Below are 7,810 nucleotides of genomic sequence, written 5' to 3'. Positions count from 1 at the left end.
ATCAAGGATGACAACGATACATAAAAGCGAAGCTCTAATATCTGAACGTCTGACAAACGAGCATTAACAGTTCTAGAGTGTCAGAACTTCTGCAAAATATAAATTTATGGATTGTTTATAAATTTGTTGCAACATTGCTTAAATACAGGATGCTGTTTAAGAACATACCTACACATGTTTAGGACTCTATTATAGAGATGTTTTGCTTATATTGTACCTTGTTGTAATATAAATCATTATTCAAAAAATTTGATTTATTGGGTAATTTAATCATGCAACACAGAAAGAGACTGTCAAATAAGTGAAAAAATAGCATGTTTTAAATGAACGCACTGAATTTCTTGTAACAATGATATAGTTACTATGCTATCTAAATAGAGTAATTAACATTTACAGAAATTCAAAGTTTGAAATCGATATGTATAGATTAACAAGAGCTATCCGTTATATGGACGGCCAGACGAAACGACCATAATTAAAGCAAAGCTTCTTTTTTTAATAAATGAGATCAAACACAATAAAACGTAAATACAAAGATTTTCATGTAATAAATTACAATATTAAAATTCCCTACTCAATTTTCCTAAACCAATTTAAAGTAACTATAATCACTCTTTTCTAGTTTAAGCAGAAAAAATAATATTCTTCAAAATAATGGTGTTTACCAATTACATCAGCTGATTTCATTTGGTTTGTATTATTTATACATGTAATAGATATAGTAGATCTAGATGGTCAAATTAGCCCCATAATCCGTCAAATCAAAGAAGGAAATCTTAGGAGGTAAACAACGTTGGATATAATTTTATTTTTTAAGAAATTCAACCATTATTTTGTCATATGCTTCACATTAAATTGAAAAAAACTGTCATTTTTTAACAAAATATGTACAATTTGTAACCACTAACATGGTCGGATGGATTATTCCCTCACAATTTCATGTTATATTATATCTGTTATACAAGTATACATTTTATGTAAATCTTCTAAAGAAGTAGATAGACAAAATATCAAATAAGTTTTAATATTGTTTTTTGTCATTATTTATAATTATTTTAATTTTTGTGAACTTTTGAAAATTAATAATTTCTATGAACTCTTTGTATTATAAACCAAATTATTGATGCTCTTTGTGTGAAAGATTAATCATTATTATTACTTTCTTTTCTACGTTAGCTTGTAATGTTAAATTTATAGAATTATATAACCTAGGGGGGAAATCAAACAGAATCAATCTGAATATTTACAGTATATTTCAAGCTACAAAAAGCAGAAACTTAATAGTTGAACTTTGAGATGAGGTGAAGACTAATTTATCTTCCATTTGTTTGTCCCTGAGGATTTATGTAGTACATACAATAACCATACAAGAAAAGTAGAAATAAAGAATTATATTCAGATTATTACTAATAAAATAAACTTTTTGAAAAATTTTTAAAACACAAATTTTGTCACTTGTGCGATGCTACTCTATATGTCATACATGTCCCCAGGGGCGTCCAAGCTTTTTTTTGGGGGGGGGGTAAAAATTTTTTAAGGGGGGGGGGTAAAATTGCCCCCCTCACAATTTTTACCCCGGGGGTAAAATTTTTGGGGGGGGGGGTAAACTAAATTTACCCCTGCCAACAGATTTCAGGGGGGGGGGGTAATTACCCCCCCCTAGATATACCACACTTTTCTGGGATCTTGCTGAGTCAAGTATCAACTGTTGGGAATATCAAAGGATGACTCCATGCAAAATTTGAGCCGGATTTGATGAAATGACAGGCCGGTCAATTTTTAGGCCATTTTTTTGCGGTTTTTGGGCCGTCATGCCCAAACGGTTTGAGATAATCTCACGGGACCTTTTGCCCAACCTAAGTCTGGTTATTTGTGAGGTCTAGGAAAAAAAAACAGACTTACGCAAAAGATCATAATTATAATCTTTACACAGAAAAATGGCACGAGGTGAGGGTTTGAGGGGGCAAAATGAGCCGACCAGCAATTTTTGACGGCATGCAGCGACGTCGTGCTTCATCCAATCCGGGATTTTTTTTTCTTAGACCTTACAAATAACCAGACTTAGGTTGGGCAAAAGGTCCCGTGAGATTATCTCAAACCGTTTGGGCGTGACGGCCCAAAAACCGCAAAAAATGGCCTAAAAATTGACCGGCCTGTCATTTCATCAAAGAAATCCATCAAAATATCACAATTTGAAATTTTAATTAATTAATAACTTTTTTCTTATAAGAGATAATGACACAAGACTTTCACTTGGTGAAAATTCAGCATTGTGGGCCGCCTAGACTTTATATTTGGTGACCCTGGGGTGACAGGTTCAGTGCCCCCCACACCCACAAAGTGGGCATACTTTTGAAAATCACGTTTTTTCAGTTTTTCCCCTTAAAGGAGGGGAAGGAGTCGTTTTAGAGACTTTAAGCATCTCTTTGATGTTCAACAACTTTTTGAGGCAGACATTTCTTTATTTATGTTTCATTCGCCTCCGGCTTACCGTTTAGCCGTTATTTGCCGCCGAAGGCGTGATTTTTGGCGATTTTTGCCGTTTCCGAGGTTTTAATGGACATTTAGGAGAGGTAAGAGTTGTCCAATCAAGTTGATGATGAAGTACATTTTTGTAGGCAATTGCATTGGCTAAATTTCATGTGAAGTAAAATTTTTTGTACCTCTAACTGGTTTTGCTCCAGCTGAATCGATTTACAGATACCCCCTAAGAACCGGAAAAAACCGGTTTTTCATAAAATTCACGGCCGGTTTTGGCCGGATCCGGCTCAAATTTTGCATGGAGTCATCCTTTGATATTCCCAACAGTTGATACTTGACTCAGCAAGATCCCAGAAAAGTGTGGTATATCTAGGGGGGGGTAATTACCCCCCCCCCCTGAAATCTGTTGGCAGGGGTAAATTTAGTTTACCCCCCCCCCCCCCCCAAAAATTTACCCCAGGGGTAAAATTTTTTTGGGGGGGTAATTTAAATTTTATTAAATATATAGTATTAAAAATGCGCGCGAAGCGCGCAAAATTTTTTTTTATTAGAGATTTTTTATTTTGGGGGGGTATTTAATACCCCCTCCTAAATGGTTGGGGGTGCCTACGGCCCCCCCAGGGTAGGGGTAAATTTAAATGGGGGGGGGGGGGTAATCGCCCCATTACCCCCCCCCCCTTGGACATCTATGCATGTCCCTTATTATGTCTGTTTTTTCTGTTCTAATACAAATTAATAGTTTTATGTAAGTTTTAAGTGACAATTAATACATTACTCGTTTTGGTTTTTCTTTTTTTTCTCCACTTTATAATGACTTAATAATTGAATTCTTAGTCAGATCATAGTGGCACCTGGAGGCTATGGCCGTAGTAATTTGCTAAAGCTTACTTAACTAAACTTACTAAATTACCCATTTGAACATCGGTAGTTCGGGCAGATAAATTGATGGGAAGGTTTGCCTTTATTAATGAATTTCCATGAAATTCCTGAAATACCGAAATTATAAATAAATTGAATCTAAATTGAAATTTGAAACCAACAAAAAAAGTACTTCCGCCATAATTAGTGTAAAAAGAATATACTCATTATTCGGGGGAAATAAATAATTTACGCTTAGTAAATACGTCCAAGTATTCATCAGTGTTTTTATCCAGGGAGGGAGGGAACATTGGTTATATATTGCACTTGTCCCCAAAGTTTTATAATAACAATGTTTTCTTTGGTTCATCAACTTTGGGGACTTTGAATTTTGATTAAGTTGGTTCATTAATTGAGTGACCAAACGTTTCAACAACTATTTGTAGTTTTGTGTATCATCATTGGGGAATGAGATGTACATCCATTTATTGGCCGTTGACTAATCCCTTTAGATCCCTGATTTTTACCGGAGTATTTGTCCAGACAGGAAGGTAAGGGGAAGGTATGGGGCATAACAGAAGGGGGAGTGGGGTGTTGAAAGCAGTTTTTCATAAATGAAATTAATGGAGAATTGGTTGACCTACTTTTCACTCCTTTCCTCGCTAAAATATATACATATACAAATATATATAATCTAGCTATATGCTTTTAACTATCAAGTAAGGTTTTAAAGGTTCATTTTTCTTTTTTGACAAAAGAAGTTATAGAGAAAAGCTTAATAGTTATCTTAATTTAGAATAATTTTTAGAATCAATCTTTAATATAAATAGCTTATTTGTTTGGAATTATACAGTAGCTTCAAAAGTAGCAGTATTATATGATTATGACATCATTTATTGACAGTTGTCTGCGGATTGAAAAAAAATTGGAAGTGTCGGTCCGTCGGTTCTTTTGTCTACAGACATCAAAGAAATGATAAGATTGGGATTCATAATGGAAAATTAGCTTAACCAAAAAAAAGATATTCATATTTCAAGTTGGAGCTTAGACGACACATTGACATTCTAAATACTTCATAGGGAATATAATATTAAGAAATTTACAAAATTACACATAAAATCTTTCAAATTTGGTTAAAAGAAACTTTTTTTCTTGGCCATTTTTATAATCTCTTATGGAAATATACTTAAAAAGTGTTAAAAAAGTTGAATAAAATGGTTTTGTAAAGATATTAACTTCACCAAACAGAGAAAGCATTGACATTATAACAGGGGTATTTATACTCATAAAATCAATAAAAATCTATGTTCTAACTCTTTCTCACAAAATGAGAATTTTAACTATAAATGTTTTCTCGTACAAAAATATTTTGAAAATATATTTATATGTTTTTTTCGAAAGAATTACTAAAAACACGAGACGCTAAGTTTCAGTAAGGCATAACGTTCCACGACCACAACAACTTATTTAAAGCAACATTTTATTTTTTTATAAAAAAAAAACATAGAACATAGAAACATTTTACTGGTTATAATTTAAATTACTGGTTGAATTATCCTTTTGGAAAAGTAGTAAGGTTTTTTTGTCTTAAGATTAAGATATCAATAACTACTGAACCCATTAAGGGAAGCTTCCCATAGGTCCCAGGATAGTTTTAGGTTATTTTACCAATAGATTTAAGCCTAGGTATGGGTTTCTTCTATTTTCTGTCCCTTTTTTTTTTACATATTTGAATATAGAGCTCCTAGATACTTGGGCGTAGCCGCTAGTTTCTTTATAAAAAAAGGCTTTTTTGTCTTAAGCTTCTTGAAGTTTTGTAATTTTTCGCCCATAGTCTCTAAGGATTGTATATTTGATAAGTCATTTTTTCTAGAAAATGTAAAAATATTTCGTGCGTCCACATTCCCTGAAAGGCACAAGCTTATTGGCATATCCGAGATATTTTGCTTCATATATAGAATATGCATTAGAAGTTTCAACATAAAACTTAATGAGTTGAATTAATGGATTTATAAATACTTGGATCTTACACCAGATTTTTATGTTCTATAAAAAAGTGAACTCTGTGGTGGGCTAAAAAAAATGATATCCCCCATCCCCCTCATTTACCTCATCCTCTTTATCTTTCCTCCTACTGGCCAAACCAATAGATGCGAGGGGATATAGCAACTTAAATTGACGACAACTTGTCTCCTGTTATAATATCCACGTATATTCTACATCCATCGTTAAATGTAATGATGGAAAATCAAATATATCATCAAACACTTTGTAAAAGTCAAACAAACACATATTGTGCATAAATTATATACAGGGTGCGCCACATAAATCCGGACTTTTTTCAAACGGCCATAGCACCAAAACTACTTGACCAATCATGACGTTTGACCACACTATAAAAAGCTTGGGTAATTACCTTTTTGCCCATACAAATTTTTAGACGATGGAGGACGTGTTCTCCGAGCTGGCAGCGCTTATGTTCAACATGGCAGAATCGAAACGCGCAGATAGCTTACACTGGATTCTTGACTAGGGCCCACTAAATGTGACCTCAGCCCATCTGTAGGTGAGGTAGAGTTATGCAACTTGCTGGGGATACTGTTAGATACACAAGTAAGACACTAGAAAAGACTAGAGCTCTCTATCTGAAATGGCTTGGCCGTAGTACGCCATCAAAGTGAAACGTGGCAGATTTTGAGATGTCAAAAACGTCAAAAATCGTGAAAATTCATGAAAATTTCTCGGTTCTCGACTACATGGGCCCATTTGTAACCTTAAAACTCGTTTTAGACTATGTGTTGCGATGATAACCCTAGCTTAATCTTCATGCCATTTCCTAAAAAGTATTGAACGTTGTTCTAGCTTAATTGTGGCCCAAATGAGAGCCGCCGTGTCGAAGAGTAGCTTGAAAGATGGGTGAATTTTGATCCTGCAGTTACTCACGTCCCTAAGGAGATATGGCCTCCCAGCAGCCCCGATCTTCATCCAATTGACTTTTGGGCCTAGAGCGCCATTAAAGCATGAACCAATAGACGCGCCCATACCACAAAGACCTCCCTCATTGCCACTATGAAGGAGAACTTCGCCAGCTTGGACAGGGACATGGTGACCAGGGTCTGGGGGCGGTTCAGGGGGCGGGTAGAGGCGGTGATTGAGGCTGGCGGCGATTTTATTGAATAATCTAATAGTCATATAGCTAGTTTGCTTCCCAGTTTTTAAAATTCAATAAAATCTTTAAAATTGACGATTTTATGTTCATTTTTTTAAAAATAAGAAAAAGTCCGGATTTATGTGGCGCACCCTGTATATATTTTTGATGTTTTTGCAACTCTAAGGATAATATTTCAAAAAGGTGTCAATTTAATTCGCAAGTTTTTCCTTTATTACGTGTTAAAACAATCTTAAATTACACATTTCACTCTGTTTGAATATAAATTGTGTTTAAGGACTAAATTTGTAATGCATATATTATGTTAATAAGGATTTATATGTGTCTGCTAAATTGGATTTAGAATTCCCCTTTCTCTAAAATTTATGTACATATAATTTATATTGAAATGAGGTCTAGGTCAGGCGTGTAATAATAATTGTTTTCACACTTATGTTTACATTACGATTCTACAATAAATGAAAGTTATTTAACTTTTATTGGATTTACATTTTCTTTCATTTGCTTTTTGTAGTATTAATTTTAGTACCAAGCTTGCTATTCCATTAAGAATTGAATAATTTTTAAAAATTGAATATCTCCGCTTTTTGTGTTTTAAATATTTATTCTTATTATTTTTTATTTAAAAGTATCATGAAATAAAATTTAAAACTGATATTATTACTAAAGTTTATGCTACATAAAAGTTAAGAAAATGTTAATAACAGACCTTTGTTCTACTCTGTAAAGGAAAGTACTTAAAAGCAAAGTTTCCAAATAGGTTTTTAATTTATCCAGACTCAAGTTCATTGAACTGAAAGTATTTATAAAATTACAAGCACATGAGAGCCCAGAACTTTTACAAATAAAAAAGTAGGTATACAATTAATTTTATACAAGTTTAGGTTTTATAAATTTTTATCAGGATGTTTAAAAGATTTTTTGATAAAATGAAGAATAAAAATTTCCTTAGAAAAAATTTAAATGTCGTGGTTTAAAATAAACTTTTTACAGTGAAGTGTTTTATGACAAGAAAAATCAATAAATTTTGTTGAAAAATTGTTTGTCTGGTAAATTGTGAAGGTTTGAAAACAATAATTTTACATTAAGTGCTTACTCAACATTGGGGCTTAAATTATTAATTCAAATATAATGTTTTTTTGTATTTGTTTTTTACCATCAAGATTTGCAAAGGGTATGTTTTTTTGGGAAGGGGAGGGGTGTTTACATCATCAACATGCCAACGCTAAAAAAAATCTTAAAACCACCGCTGGACCAGTATCTATATTCCCTGAGGAGTAGATCCAGGCGGTTTAAGAGATC

The sequence above is a fragment of the Acartia tonsa genome, chromosome 3 (assembly GCF_053477335.1).
Source record: "Acartia tonsa isolate MP-2025a chromosome 3, ASM5347733v1, whole genome shotgun sequence".
Classification (NCBI taxonomy): Eukaryota; Metazoa; Arthropoda; class Copepoda; order Calanoida; family Acartiidae; genus Acartia; species Acartia tonsa.
This window is presented reverse-complemented; position numbering follows the sequence as displayed.